General features: G+C 35.3%; 1 protein-coding gene across 2 annotated transcripts in view; it reads right to left on the bottom strand.

Moving 5' to 3' along the window:
* LOC107857754 overlaps window positions 1-6,165 on the bottom strand; it is a gene marked incomplete in the record, with an annotated part of 37,754 nt that extends 31,589 nt beyond the window's left edge. Inside the window, 3 exon segments of one of the 2 annotated variants that reach the window (XM_047405821.1) lie at window positions 4,377-4,501; window positions 5,643-5,858; window positions 5,965-6,165. 2 annotated transcript variants of the gene reach the window in all.
* Window positions 6,166-16,657: the final 10,492 nt, after the last annotated feature.

The following is a 16,657-nucleotide window of genomic DNA, read 5'->3' on the forward strand; positions in this document are numbered from 1 at the left end:
CCCCGTCGCCCTACCCCTTCGCATCCTGCGGACTGCCTGTCTAACCTCGTCTACCTTAAAACGTCTACAATAGCTAAAATCCCGACACTCCCCTGAGTGCTCCAGTTCCCCTAACACAATAGCTCTGTCCCCCTCGTCATTCAAGAGCGTATGAAAGTACGACTGCCATCTCTTCTTTATGTGACCGTCCTCCACCAACACTCTACCGTCCTCCCCCTTAATGCACCTCACCTGATCGAGGTCACGACCCTTCCTCTCCCTAGCCTTAGCGAGTCGAAACAACTTTTTCTCCCCTCCTTTCCCCTGTAACCCTGCATACAAGCTCTCAAAAGCGGCCGTCTTAGCTGCCGTGACCGCTGACTTCGCCTCCTTCCTCGCTAGCTTGTACTCTTTCCTGTTTACCCGCTTCTCTTCTTCGTCCTTACTTTCCACCAACTTAGCATACGCCTCTTTCTTGGTCTGCACTTTCTTCCCCACCTCTTCATTCCACCACCAATCCCCCCGATGATGTCCGGCCCGGCCCCTAGAAACACCCAACACCTCCCTTGCATTCTCCCTGATGCACTTTTCCGCCCTGTCCCACATACTATCCACGTCCCCCCTACACTCCCACACCCCCATTCCCGCCAACCTCTCCCCTATCTCCCACGCATTCACTGGCGTCAAGCCGCCCCACTTAATTCTCGGTCTACTCTCCTTACTCCTCCACTTTCTATTCTTCTTTATACCCAAATCCATAACCAAGAGCCTATGTTGAGTCGAAAGATTCTCACTCGGGATGACTTTACAGTCTTTACACAACGCCCTATCCCCTTTCCTAAGCAACAAAAAGTCAATCTGGGTCCTGGCTATCGCGCTCCGAAAAGTGATCAGGTGCTCGTCCTTCTTCGGGAAGCCCGAGTTCACCACCACCAGCCCAAACGCCCTCGCAAACTCCAATAGGGTCGCACCCTCTTCATTTCTCTCCCCAAAACCAAAACCACCATGCACATCCCCAAAGCCTCCCGGTAGCGCCCCGATGTGCCCGTTGAAATCCCCTGCTACAACAATCTTCTCCGAACTGGGCACGCCTCTCACCACCTCCTCCAAAGCCTCCCAGAACCGCATCTTCTCCTCCCCTCCGATCCCACATGCGGCGCATAGGCACTACACACGTTCAGGGTAAACCCCCGAATGACCAACTTAATAGTCATCAACCTATCGTTGATCCTCTTCACCTCCACTACCTGGCCTCTAAGCTCTTCATCTACCAAGATGCCAACTCCATTCCTACGCCTGTCGCTCCCAGAGTACCACAGCTTGTAACCGTCCACATCCCTAGCCTTAGACCCTACCCACTTTGTCTCTTGGACACACGCAAGGTTGATCCTTCTCTTCCTAAGAATCTTCACCAGCTCTATGGACTTCCCCTGAAGGGTCCCTATATTCCAAGACCCAACCCTCAGCCTACCGTCGCTATCCACGCGCCCCCCACTACCCCCCCCGGCCAAACCTTGGCCTCCCACCCACTCCCGCTCTCTCCCCATCTCCCGCCCCCACCACAGCCCCACGCCCCAACCCCCTCGGACATGACCCTAACCACCCATTACCACCCACAGCCACAACTACACGAAAAAGTAGGAAAATATAAGGATATACCCGGTGGCAATATCAAAGCAGCAGCAAGGAGATACCAGACACACACACGTTCAAAGGGAAACTCCCGAAGCAAAAACTAAGAAGCGACCACAGCAACAGCAACAACAGACAACAGACAATGTTCACAAATCCCACGCAAGTCAAGGTACACGGGCTACTACGAGCATAGTACTAAGAATGGAATATGAAAGAATGAACTAAAATGCAATATGAAATAACGAAATAACAAAGGTTAGAAGTCACCGGATTTCGCTTGGGGCTGCGGCTGCTGGAGACGGCGTGGCGGGTGCAGGCGGAGTGTCGGCCTGTTGGAGACCAAGTTGGCGGCTGGGGACCGGGCGGCAGCTGGTTGAATGCCGGGTTGGGTTTAGGGGGGGGTACGGACAGTACCGGTAGGGGGGGGGGTATGAACAGCTGGGGGGTGGGGTATGAACAGCTGGGGTTCGAACGCCTGGGGGGGGGGGGGGGTCTGAACCGGGGGGGGGGGGGGGGGTCGGGTCAACGCCGGGGAGCGACGACCGGGGGTCAGGTCGGGTCAGCGTCGGGGACCGGAGGTCGGAGCCGGCGGTCGGATCTGGTCGGCTCCGACGTTCAGCGACGACGCCGGGGACCGGGGCCGGTGCGCTTGGGATGGAGAGGGGGTAGGGAGAGAGAGAGAGAGGGAGAGCCGGCGACCGGAGGTCGTCGCCGGCGGTCTGGTCAGCTCCGGCGACCGTTGGTCGGAGCCGGCGGCCGCATCGGGTCGGCGCCGAAGGTCAGCGACGGCGCCGGGGACGGTAAGCTGGGGGTGGAGAGAGGGTAGGGAGAGAGAGAGGGGGGAGAGAGCCGTTGGGGGAGAGAGAGAGAGGGGGGAGAGAGCCGTTGAGAGCGTTACTGATTGAATTACTTGTCTCATATTTTAAATTGATTATTCATGCTTTAAATTAATATTTTGGGGACTGAATAACACAATAAAATATTTTCCAAAAAATATTTCACTCACCAACCAAACATGAGAAAATAAGTAGAAAACCAACTTATTTTCCAGGAAAATATTTTTCCAAAAAAACCTTTTCCATGGAAAATATTTTCCATCATACCAAACACACCCTTAATGGAGCTTGAGTTAAATGAAAAGAATCAAAAATTGAAGCTTGAATTTGGGAAAATTAAGAGAAAGGAAAAAGAAAAAGAAAGGGGAAAAGAATAAAAATGTAGCAGTGACGTGGCATGCCACGTGGTGTCCATCACAGTCAAATGTTAGTCCGTGTGGACATCCGTTAAATAAAGGGATATATTTGTACACTTTAGTAACGGCAGGGGCATATTTGACCCTATAGTTTAACTAAGGGCAAAATTAACCAATTTATGAAAGTAGAGGGGCATTTTTTACCCATTTCTCAATTAAAAATGACCACCTTGTTTACTGGTACTTCAAAAGTAGAATGGGTTAAACATATTAAAAATTATTATAACCCATCGTAATCAGACATTGCACCATAATGTCTCACAACAAACTTGAGTACTTGACCCCCAAAACACCCCCAAAGCTTTGATTAGGAGAAATACAGAGTCTTCCTTAAAACCATCAAGGCCTTAAAAACTATGTTTCCAGAACTCGGGGTGCGGGTATCCAATATGGGTGCGGATCTAGAGGTCGGAATCCTTCATGATTTAAATTTTTAGATTCGGGGATAGGGATCCAGGTATGGATTCATTCAGGTTCAAAGATTCGGCTAAAACTAATTCAAATATCTAAAAGTAAAGTTATAAAATCAAGATTATGAGATATTATAGGGAAAACTTTAGGAGAAAATATTGATCTAGAGGAGAATCCAAAAAGAAGATAAAAGGAAAAGCAGTGATATAAAAAAGGGAACCCGGTGCACTAAAGCTCCCGTTGTGTGCAGGGTCCAGGGAAGGGCTCCACCACAAGGGTGTATTGTACGCAACCTTACCTTGCATTTCTACCCGAGGTTGTTTCCAAAGCTTGAACCCGTGACCACTTAGTCACATGTAACAACTTTACCAGCTACTCCACGAATCCCCTACAAAGGAGGGATATCAAAATTTCTATATATACAAGATATTCCATTTTCTTCAATTTCACCTTAGGTTTTGTTTTGATTACAAAAATCACAAAATCTGTCTCAAATTTCACCATCGATTTTGATCAAAGTACCCAAAATTAATTGATCAGATTAGATACGGATCCCACACCCACACCCATTCGGGTCGACATGGGTGCGACACCAAAAGAGAAGAGTCCGATCAACTTAGCTTAAAAATTCTTACAACAAGTACTTTACAATTCCAAAGATCTTCATCTCTTAAAGAACACTACCAAATAAAAGGAGCAGTACTCCATACTTCATGATTCAAAAGGAAAGAAGGAAGACCACATTTAGCAAGTAAATGCTTGGCAGGTGGCTCATACTTTCATCGTTCAATACACTAAACCATCAGTAACACCGACCAAAGAAAAAACTAAACCATCAATAACTGCTGCCCTTTTCTAGAATGAGTCGTCTAATGATGACTTATGATCTCCTATTTTAATTAGAGACAAGCAGAAGCGAAAGGGAAACAATGCATAATATGAGTCCCCATGAAAACAATGTTGCAAATAAGATCTAGAAAGAGAAACAATTCAAACATCATATCAGAAGCTAATCTAAAAATCACCAAGTCCATAGTATGTATCTCTTAAGACACTTCGGGAACATCTTTTAGTATGATACTATAATGAAGCGGATTACCTTCCTTTTTTGGATATGTTCACTAGTGAGCTTAAGGAAACCAGAACCCTCCTCTATGTTACCAATAACAATATATAGTTGTCAACTTGAGCTAACAAGATAAGAACACCACACCAATAGAAGCCCTGAAACACAGAGTTGTACAAGCTTTAGTGTACCTTTCTTGCGCATCATGACTTAATTTTTTCATAATTTTGTGCAAGAAAAAATCGTTTTGAGCATTCCTTTAGAAATGTGGTAAAAAATTCTGATTTTTAGTTCAAGACAAATTATCCAGTCACATTCAGAGAAAGTTGTCAATTACAACTACTTTATTATATAACAAAAAGACGTCTGACTATACCATGCTTTAAAATATACAATATTGCAGGGTCTGCATTGTAAATAATAGGGAAAATACAATACCAAAAAAAATTGTCCAACACACTGCACAAGCAATTTTCAAGACAATTTATTCACCTTTGTCTAACCAAAGCATGTAAATTACATCAGTACATGCATTTTAGTTAAGAAATTACTCATGACGCCAAATCCGAAAAAATTGAATTATTATGGTTATTGACAGTAATTTATAGCTTATCACTAGGCTAAACATTTCACATAACGTATGAAAAACTCAACGCTCATTCTTTGTGCCTTTTTAATAACTAAACGTCTGCATGATCTTTCCCAATATTGATGAAGAAAATAGAGACCTAAACAGTCATTTCATCTGCATAACTCAAATATATTTCTCTAGAGCATTCATGTTCAAATATTCAGGCCACAGTACTAACGGTAATAGGTTGTTTGGATGGTTGTTACCAATTATTGTATTGTGTTGTTAGTTAAAGTACAATGTCTATTGTTACTTTAATTTTATTGTATCATATCGTTAAATCCATCATTAGTCAATGACGAAAACTCCCATTTTATGTAACGACCGATTTGGTGTGATCGCATCGTTACCTCTTCATTTTTTTTCCTCATTTTTGTCCTTATTATTTAATATCTCTATTTTATCATTTACCCTAACCTTTATAGTAGCTCTACCCCCTCCCCTACTTATCATGTAGATTTATCCTACAAATGGTTGATATGTGAGATTATGTAATAACGGGAAACAATATGATCTCTCCAAACGTTATATTCACTAAATCAATATTCGATACATTATGAAACAATCCATAACAACCATTCAAACAGAGTGTAAGCATATCAAAGCATAAAACATTAAGAATGAAATAGAAACGTAGACAATGAAAGCAGTAGAGTAGAGGAAAGCACCTCAATATCAGGGTCTTCAGCAGCGAGACGAATGATTTGATTTCGGGTATTGGAGGGTCCATCATCATCTTCAAAATCTTTTAGAGATTTAAGAATAGGTAACCTCTTGTGAATGTCAAGTGGACGTGGCCTAAATGACAGTCTACTCATCATCACCTCAACTCAACTCTCCACATAAATAAAATAATGAAAACGAACTTTTGTCTCTTTTTCTCTCTGCATTTTATTACAACAAACAAACGAAGTCGAAATTAGTGGACAATTAAGTAATGAACATAAAGTTGGGCTCATTTCAGAATTCGAATACAACGGTCGGATTTACCTGTTCCCAAGGGCCGACTATTGGGGTAGAAAAGAAATTTAAGCAGCAGAAGAGGTGATACGTTGTAGGGAGAAGAAAGGAGATCGGCCGCTTAGGGCTTTTGATTAGAATGAGACGTCGGTCGGTTAACCCGAGAAGATGGACGCAGACCCGGCTACTTGACACACAAAGTAAATGAAACATCAAGCATAGTTACGCAATAAGGGGCTGTTTAGGGGTATGGGTCATGTAACTCACTTTAATAAATTTAAATATTATATTAAATAAAATATTTATTTAAATAATAAAAAATAAATATAATAATGGTCAAAATTATCGACAGACACTCAAACTTATTACAAAAATTCACTTAATCCCTCAACTAAGGTCTATTTCTATCAGATCCCTAAACCCCCAAATTTTGTTTCAATTGGACATTTTTTTCTCTATCAGCAAAAACCTCAAAGTGTGTTGCATACATTCGATAACGTGGTAAAACGATTTAATTGAAAGCTGACACGTGGTATTATGGGTCAAATAATTATTAAAAATTAATTATAATTTTTTTTAAAAAGTATATAAAAATGCCATTGAGGAAATTATTAAAAAATAATTCTAAAATTATTTAAAAAATAAAAATAAAAAAATGATTACTATAAAAATTATAAAAAAAATTAAAAATGAAATAAATTATTAAAAAGTTATTTTTTGAAAATTAATTATTAAAAAATTATAAAAAAAAATTTAAAAAATGAAAATAGAAAATGGCATTGAGGATATAAATTATGAAAAAATAATTATAAAATTATTTTTAAAATAAAAATAAAAAACTGATTATTTAAAAAAAATTGTAAAATTTTTTTAAAAATGTAATAAATTATTAAAAAATTATTTTAAAATATAAAAAATCAGTTATTAAAAAAAATATAAAACTTTTTAAAATGAAAATAAAAAATGGCATTGAGGATCCAAATTAAGAAAAAATAATTATAAAATTATTTGAAAAATAAAAATAAAAATGATTATTTAAAAAAAAAATTATAAATTTTTTTTAAAAATGAAATAAATTATTAAAAAAATATTTTTTTAAAAAAAATAATTATTTAAAAAAATATAATTTTTATAAAAAAAATGGCATTGAGGATATAAATTATGAAAAACTAATTATAAAATTATTTACAAAATAAAAATAAAAAACTAATTATTTAATAAAAATTATAAAAAAAATTTTAAAATGAAATAAATTATTAAAAAATTATTTAAAATATAAAAAAAATAATTATTAAAAAAATTATAAAACTTTTTAAAATGAAAATAAAAAATGGCATTAAGGATCCAAATTATGAAAAAATAATTATAAAATTATTTTAAAAATAAAAATAAAAAACTAATTATTAAAAAGAAATTATAAAATTTTTTCAAAGATGAAAATAAAAGACAGAATTATTTTTAATTTAGTTTTATTAAAAAAAATATTGGGGCCCTTTAATGCTTTTTGGGGCCTTTAGTGTTTAAAAAAAATTGTTATTAAAAAATTGTGGGGCCCTCAATGCTACTTGGCATCTTTTTACTCGTAAATTAGTAAAAAAAATGTTCCTCACGCGCTTCCCACGATGGCACTACACGCGTAGTGTCACATAGGCAAAAAATGTCCAATTGGAATAAAATTCGGGGGGTTTAGGGGTCTGATAGGAACAGGCCTTAGTTAGGGGTCTAAGTGAATTTTCGCAACAAGTTTGAGTGTTTATCGATGTCTTTGGCCTATAATAATTAAATTTAATATCTTTTGAGTATGTAAAGATGGAGAATTTATTTATTCAACCTAATCTTTATCAAAAATATTTTTAAAAATCGATCGGCATTCATCTACCATCTGTAAATTGCAAAAAAAATCTACAACTAAATATAATCTTTACACACAAAAATTAAATCTAATATTTACACACAAAAATCTATACAGAAAAATTAAATTATCCTGTAAATATAAATTGTCTTCCTCCATATGTAAAAAGGGAATAAATAAATCAATATTCTTTGGAACAAAGTTAAGACATTAAAAAAAACGTAATTCATAAATTAAAAATAATTTAACCTTCTACCCTAATTGCAACCTTATTCTTTGGAACAAAGTTAAGACATTAAAAAAAACGTGATTCATGAATTAAAAATAATTTAACCTTCTACCCTAATTGCAACCTCCATATCTTTCTATCTAATACAACTATATAAAAAAAATCACAATTTTTTTAACACTACAAGAAACACGATTCATAAATCAAAAATAATGTAACCTTCTACCCTAAATCGTGATCTCTATACCTATTTAATGCATCTATATGAAAAAGAATAATTACAAACTGCCTCAAATATCAATATCAGGATATATAACAACTAAAGTAATTAATCATTATATAAGATAAGACAAAGCAAGCTAGAGAAGCTTGATATGCAAAAAAAGAAACAGATATTAAACCTTTGTAATCTATCTTCTTCCTTTAAATAATTGCCACACCAGCCTCGAAGTTAGCCAGTAAAACCAACAACAATCATCTTACAAACTTCAGAATCAGTGCGTTTGTCTTTATTTTCAGCAAATGTTGTGGCTTTTGCTATAGTAGAATACATAAGCATACGATGAACTTGGATCGAGATTTATTTCTCACTTAATCCATCAATATTCCATTCATAAATTAATTCTCCACAATATGACGTATTAGTCATATTCCATTCTCTTTCTTCTATTAAAACATCTGGAGGAGTAGGACGAGGATAATATGTAGCAGACATATGGGGAAGATCAGCATATCGTTTGGGTTGTTTTTTAATTGTGCCTCTGAGCTTGTTAAGCTCTGAGTATGGTATCTATAATAGGAGAAGAGTCACTCTAAAAAGTATTTTCAATTTGCTGTAGATCAGAAAATGTGTTAGAAAAATCCATAGGATTGATGTTTAATTTTGAAAACTTTTCGTTAAGCAATTTTTCTAGTTTTTCCATTTGAGAGAATTTTGCAAAACCTTAAATATCAGGGGGTCATTGAACTCAAGGTTTAATAGTCAATTCTTCAGACTTATTTTCTGAAGTAGAAGCAACATTAGAAGTTTTTAGACCATCATTAAGAATTTTCACTATTTTAATCAATTCATCAAGTTTTTTGTCAAGCGAGGAAACGTGGTCCCCAAGAACTTTCACATAGAGACTTAAATAATTATTTTGAGCAATTAACTTATTAATTTCTGCAATAGTGTTTGACCAACATCATTATCAATGAATTTTTGGAATGCAGAATAAGTAATACCCGTAACGCCCCAAAAATGGGTCTCGAGATGTCACACGGTGCTTAAGGCTATAAGTAGCCCCAAGCTAACCCTTTGAGCCTACTAACATATCTAAACACTTAAATAAAGATATTGAAAGCAATATCATGAAAACACATTGTATCAAGTCTAAATGAAATGCGGATAAGTACTGTAAAAGTAACAAAATACGGAACCTCTGACAATTCTAACAAATCCAGCCTGACAAGCCTCTACTACTCAATGTACTATTGAGCTATTGGGACAGACCCCAACTGACTCGAACTCAAAGGAACAAAAGTAATCAACTCATAATGAAACTAAAAGTCTGAATAACACGTCCTCAAATCATGAGGACTCACCACTGCAGAAGATGTAGATCAACGTGCTCGAGAATCACTATCGAGACTGGGACTGAGCACCTAAACCTATATTACGAGAAAATGTAGCCCACATCTAGTATGTGGATCAGTACCATGGAAAATGTACTGAGTATATGGGGGTGTGTCCAATTTCAATAATCAAATATCACAGTATTTATAAGAAACATGCATGCTGATGTAAATGACTCACTTAGCTTGAACTAAACCATCATAATCATGGATGAATAATGCATGTAAAGTAAAACAAGTGAGTCATTACAATAAATTCTCAATGTACTTCCTTCTCGTTTCAAACCTGTAAAGTAATCAAGTCTTAAAACAACTCTCTTTAGAGCATACATTTCAATCTTTAGGAAATAAGTAACTTTCTCAGAAATCATAGTTTTCAAACCATACACACTTATCTTAGATAGAGTAGAGACACACTATGGGAGTTTCTTATAACTGATATAAACCATGTAAGCTACATGGAGTCCAACGTTCAACCTACGTTGGGGAGAACCGTCCTATCCTTGCCATCGGAGTAGGACTTTAATAATTCATTCATTCACTAGTGATCACTATATCAGCCTCAGGCTCACATCATACGGGGGCACGTAATTCTAGGGAAGTACCACACTTCCCCACTCGATGCTAAATACTACTCCCGGACTTAGCTCAGAATTTTTAAAAGACAATCTACCTTACACAATTCAATACTTTACATTGGGAGCCAATATGCTACCCCTTTTATCATAATTCAATCAAATGGTGTGGATTTCTTTTCTCACTTGAGTTCAAAATCAACTCTTTAACGACCAAAAAGGTCAAATCTTTCTACATCATGTCAATTCATTCAATTCGCAAGATGCTTATAACACATGATTTCTCAAAATAACAATCTCAAATAGGTTTCAAAGACCCATATATCAATATCACAATAAAACCTTCAAGATTTACGCTTTATATCATAGACATATATATAAATCAATTTAAATCTGAAAAGTTCAGCTTTATGTATAACCATATCAACATTCTCATGAAAGAAATATAAGGTATAAATTCATACTTCAAATTCATAGAAAAAAGTATAAAATCATGTATCTTCGTAAAAGAAAACCAACTTTGGGCACAAAAACGAAAGAGTGTTCTTGTTGAAAAACCCCACATACCTTATGGTAACGAAATTGTTGAAAGATTGAACCTTCAATCTTAATTGTGTAACCCTAGTTGTTTTGCTCCTATCATGCTCTTGGATGATGTGCTTCAACTGATAATAGGGTTATGATGTGATTAGCAATAGTTAAATTCATAAGGTTAAGTTTAGGGACGTGTAAGGAGTGTTAAAAGACTTAGTTGTCCTTGAAATAACTCAAAAACGGAGTGTTTTTGTTGCTGGAACCCTAAGTGTGTGTCGCACACCTAATCACATATGCTAGGGTATGCACCGCACACCTTATCGCACAAGCTAAGATATGCGTTGCACACCTTATCGCATACTTGAGGGTGTGCTTCGCACAACCTATCGCATACCCATTCCAGTAGCCATGTGTGATTAGTTAGGCGATGCACTCCACTTTGCAAAGCCATAACTTCTTGCTCGGGTGTCGAATTTTGGTAAAATTGATATCGTTGGAAAGGTAATATGATTTTCTATAATTTGGTAGGTCAAAATATACAAGATACCTCATATTCATCAAGTTATACTTGTTCAAAGATGACCCTTGTGAAATTAAATGCTAAAACTTGATGGGTTCAAAAACTCTTAGCTTACATTACCTTAAGTGACTCATATGAATACATTTAACATATCATAAGCTTCTTCTCACTAGGATACTCATAGTAAGTCATGTGCTCAAATACGAATTACAGGATAGGAGGTTTCTCATACAATAACAATAGTTCGTGTTCTAGCTTAGAAATGTACGGGGTATTACATACCCGTATTATTAGGAAGTATAAAAGGTGACTGGGGGGATAAACACATTCAATTATATTGCCACTAGTATCTTGGTAAGATCTTTCTATCACATTAATATATTTAGGCAAATATGCAGATATAAACCATGGTGCAAAACAAATAATCTGATTATGCAATGGACACATTTCATAGAATTCTTTTGAAATATTTTTCATATCGTCAGAATTATAAGTTTTGAAAAACCATGTTCTAAAGCTTTTTCAGTTTTCACCAAAGAATTCCTTTTTAACATAATTTCTTCCCTGTGAGCCAGGACTAAAATCTATCTGATGTGGAATCATTTAAACCATTTTCAAAAATCAATATAAGGATTTTAAATACTGTTGACATCAAATTCCATCTTCGAAGGATTTGGATTTTCTTTATCAAAAATATTATCATTATCTTGAATTATATGAGTTTTAGGATTAATTTTAACCTTTTCAACATTTCTAAAAGAATTATGCAATTCTGCAGAGTTTAAATATACAAGGATGCAGCACGATTCCTAGCTGGGCCATAAACAGGTAGTTCAATAGCAGAAATATATTGTCTAACAGGCATACTACGAGACATAGCAAAGGAATTTCGATAAGAAATAGTAGAATTATCATCAAATTGATGACAAGTTTTTCCATCAGAGTTTTGAGTTACATGAGTTAATTCTGAATTGGTCACTTATCCTACAAACTGTTTGGGAGAAACGATCGAATTCAAAATCCAGGTATCAGGGAAGTTAATTTCTTCCTATCTTATAGGCCTTCTGGTACTAACCTTGGATTTTATAAAATTAGTTTCTATTAGAATGGTATAATCGGAAAGATCTTAATTAATCTACATTTAGGAGTCATTGTAGTCATAAGACGATAATAAATGCGATAAGATACTCCTATGAGTTCAGTTCCAGGGGCATAATTATAACCATGGGCTTTTACATTTAAGGTCAACACATCAAGAATATTTCTATCAGTCAAAGATAATTGTAAATTTGGTTGAACATTAAAATATACAGGGCCATATGCAAGAGTAGATTCAATAGTTCCCACTAAAGATTGTCTAAAATTTTGATTTCTAGCATCACGTAGTGTCGCTAAAAATGTTTCTGGCAGACCTCTCAGAGTAAGGGGTTTAAAAGCAATTTGTACTAATCCAGTATGCATGAAATTATACTGATTTTTAAAAGTTTCTACATCGTTTTTATTAAGCAAGTGAATAGTTTATTCATCAGCATTTAAGGCAATAGATTGTTCGGTAGTTTTAATAATTTGTTTATGCAGAATTTTATCAAAATATCCGTATTCATAAATAGTTTTTATATCAATTTTTTAAAGAGTCCATTTATTTAATAAATCGAGATGTTGAGGCAAATCTACCTCTTCAAGTTTAGTACTTTTTGTACTAACTTCTCCCAAATCCATATTTCAAAATTTCATGCCTATGCTTAAATCTGTCACACCTGTACATCAGATAACTATGAAATAACCAGTCTCTGATACCATATGACAAGGATCCTTAGGCAGGGGTAAGCCACATTGCGTTCAGACTTATCATAAGAATATCGGCTTAAGGTTTAGTCGAAATATCGAACCAGAAACACCAATCGAAATATAGGGGAATGTTAAATAGCTTAAGAACTGTATGGAAATCCTTTCCCCAAACAAAGGGTCTGTCAGAGATTTAATATGCAGGTCGAACCCATGTGTTTAGAAGTTCTAATTGTGCAAAAAAGTCGCCCTTTGTGTCTATCAACTTTATGGGCTAAAGAGGCACAACTTACTAAAGGGAGTCACTAAGACCAGGCCAACCTAAGGCATATTAAACTCAACTGTAGCACCATTTTGGAACCAAGTTAGAAGCTATTTAACATTTTCTCATAATTGGATAAAGTCAGGATTCTTTATAATTACTAATAATAGGAGTTATATTTTTAACATAGATATGAGAATTTTCTTAGCCGGACATAGTCACGGCGGGCAGGAAGAAGGAGTATAAAAAGTAAGTTAAAAGAAGAAAAATTATGTACCTTAAAGTTGGTCGGATGAAAAGCCTGAACAGTATTAAACGTTGGCTATCTGCCTTTTATTTATCTTCACAGTATATTACAAAGTAGAGAAAGAGCTAGGCTTAAAAAGGGAAGGGGAAGGAAAAGGAAAACTTCTACCTCTTATACAGAATGAGGCGTCTTTTGGAGAAAAAAAATATGTGCATAGAACTATGGGTCCTACAGTGGGTCCCTGCGCATAGTATTTTCACTGTTACAAAGAGGCCCTATAGTAAAACATAGTAATTAGTTGTTGGGGCCTGCTTGTCCTGTTTCGTCTTTTCCCTTTGTCTTTAGTTGATAGAGAAATGCTTCAATTTTTTCGATTTCTTTATTTGTGAGGATATGTTCTGGAGGTAGTGACTGTGAATCGCAAATATCTTCACTATTTTTTGCTTCTTCAATGGTAATGCTTTTCATAGAAGTATCTGAACTTTGTTCTATCATTTTTAGTAGTTTATTTCGAATTTCTGCTAAGTATTTTTCAATTATTTCCAGTTTATCTCCTTCTTGTATGGAGATTCTTCTAGAAATATAGTTTAGGCCTTTGTCGACGATAATTTCTTTTTGTAGAGCATGAGTATATTCAACGTTTTTTCTTATAATGGTTTCTTCCAAATCTTTTCCATAAGAGATTTTTGTAACCAGATACTGGCAGGTTAATTTTTCCCAAAAATTGGTATAAAATACCCTATATAATCCCGGTAGTTGATCTTTAGTATATCCGAATTCAACACTCTATTTATGGATCCACAGAATGGAAAACTCTATGAAAAAGTACATTTGATCAATGGTATCCAATATGCAGACATGTTCAGAAAGCTATAATTCTGTTAAAAATGGTGAAGTCTTTTTCCATTCTTTGTAAAGATGAAAATATTCTGGTGGCAAGATCTTAATTGTGGGGCCATGATACGACCACCATTGGATAAACCAATTTGGAATGGGATCTTCAAATACTTTAGCACAGACTTTTAAAAACCAAATATGTTTATGCTTGATGTTATTATAATATAAAGTCTGGGTAAATGCTTTTACGTAGTCCCAATAAGTGAAAGTTATTTTTGCTTCTTTCATGGTCATGGTTTTTTCAGTCATGGACGTGGTTCCCCAGTCTTCTATTGATATGGGATTTTGGATGACTATTTTGGAATAGCCATGGACTCCTAGGGTTGTTTCACTCATTTGATAGTGTTCAATTTCACTACTTCCAGTAGATAGTAGGATTGACTCATAAAAAGCTCTTGTTTTATAAAATTCACCTGCAATATAAAAGTTAGTGATCAAGTATTTTTGGAGTAGTCTCCATAGATCTTCGTGCTTGCATATTTGAGTATTTTCGACAAGAACTATTAGTTCTCTAGTGTCAAGCTTTTCATAATTTGACCTATCGGCAGTATTTTCTTGAACAATCGATGCAAACGAATCTGTTTGCTTAGCAAACATATATGACTGAAGTTGTTCATATAAAGGGTGATATTCTGAAATAGCTTCTAAATGAATTGAAGTGCTCATATGCTGGTTTTTGGATATGATTCAGCAATTTGCAAAATTTTTGCATTAATCAAAGTTCTATTTCCCTGTTGTAATACCAGGAAATTAGAAGAGAAAGAAGTGTAGGAAGATGGAGAGATATTTCTGCCTCCATAGTAGGAGGAACCTTGGCTTCTGCCACCTTTTTCACATCCTCTAGCCCTTTGCCAGGGTGGATCCATACTGCATCAAAAGATTAAAATTTATCAAATGATGTATCAAAGTCGGACAAGTCGATTTCATCTCTTATTTCTTCAAAATTTGGAATATATAAGTCTTCTCTTATCATGTCATGGACAATTTTTCTTAGTATTAAAAAATGGATATCTTTGTTGACAGGAACACATTTAGTAATGGTGATCATTGTTTTTTCAGATAGGTAGAAAGTATAATAATTCATTCTCCTTGGCTCCTGCTCACAGTCCAAGAATTGCCTAAAAGATTTTTGTGAGTTATTGATATATTCACAAGACAGAAAATTAAGTATAGAATTTTCACTACCTTTTTTATATTGTATTTCAAAATCGAAAGGGGCCAGTTGAGCTTGCCATCTTGCAAAAATTAGTTTAGAAGCATCATGTTTAAAATCTTTATCAAACATATATTTAACGGATTATGCGTCAGTTTGAACAATGAATTTTTTATTATATAAATCATCTGGGAATTTTAAAATACATTTAACAATCGTTAACATTTCATAAGCCATCGTGGCGTATTTTTTCTAGCTTTCAGACCATTTTCCTAAATGAAATCTAATAAGATTTTTAGAATTAGTATGGGGATTCACTTGTTTTAGAATTCCTCCATAACCTATGTTGGAAGCATCAGTTTCTACGATTTTTAACCTTGTAGGATTCGTAAGGGTTACATAAGGGAAAGACTCAACACTTTTTTTAATCATTTGGACTAGCTTAGTGTGATTATTTGTCCAAGGTTCCTTATGATTCTTTTTCAGTCTATCATACAAAGGTGCCAAATCCTGAGATAAGTTCTGATAGAAAGGGGAAATATAATTAAGACTTCCTAAGAATCATTGTAATTGAGTTTTATTAGTGATAATATTTGAGAATTTTTTCGAAAAATCTAAAGATCTTTGTATTGGTTCAATTTTACCTTAAGAAATATTATGTCCAAGAAATCGAATATCAGTTTGAAATAGAGACATTTTTTGTTTAGAAATAACTAAACCATTTTGCATAACAATTTGTTTGAAAATATTCAAGGGTTTAAAATGTAATTCTATTGTTTTAGAAAAAGCAATAATATCATCTATATAAACAATTCAAAATTCATGTAGGGATTGAATATATCATTCATGATTTTTTGGAATCCAGAAGGAGCATTTTTCAAACCAAAAGGCATAACATTCCATTCATATTGACCAAAAGGCACATTAATGCAGTTCTATAAGTATGTTCGTTCGCAATATAAATTTTCCAATAACCAAATTTTAAATCGAATTTTGAACATATATTGGCATCATATAATCTAGATAATAAGTCTTTTTTATTAGGTATTGGATAC

This window comes from Capsicum annuum, chromosome 2, assembly GCF_002878395.1.
Source record: "Capsicum annuum cultivar UCD-10X-F1 chromosome 2, UCD10Xv1.1, whole genome shotgun sequence".
NCBI lineage: Eukaryota > Viridiplantae > Streptophyta > Magnoliopsida > Solanales > Solanaceae > Capsicum > Capsicum annuum.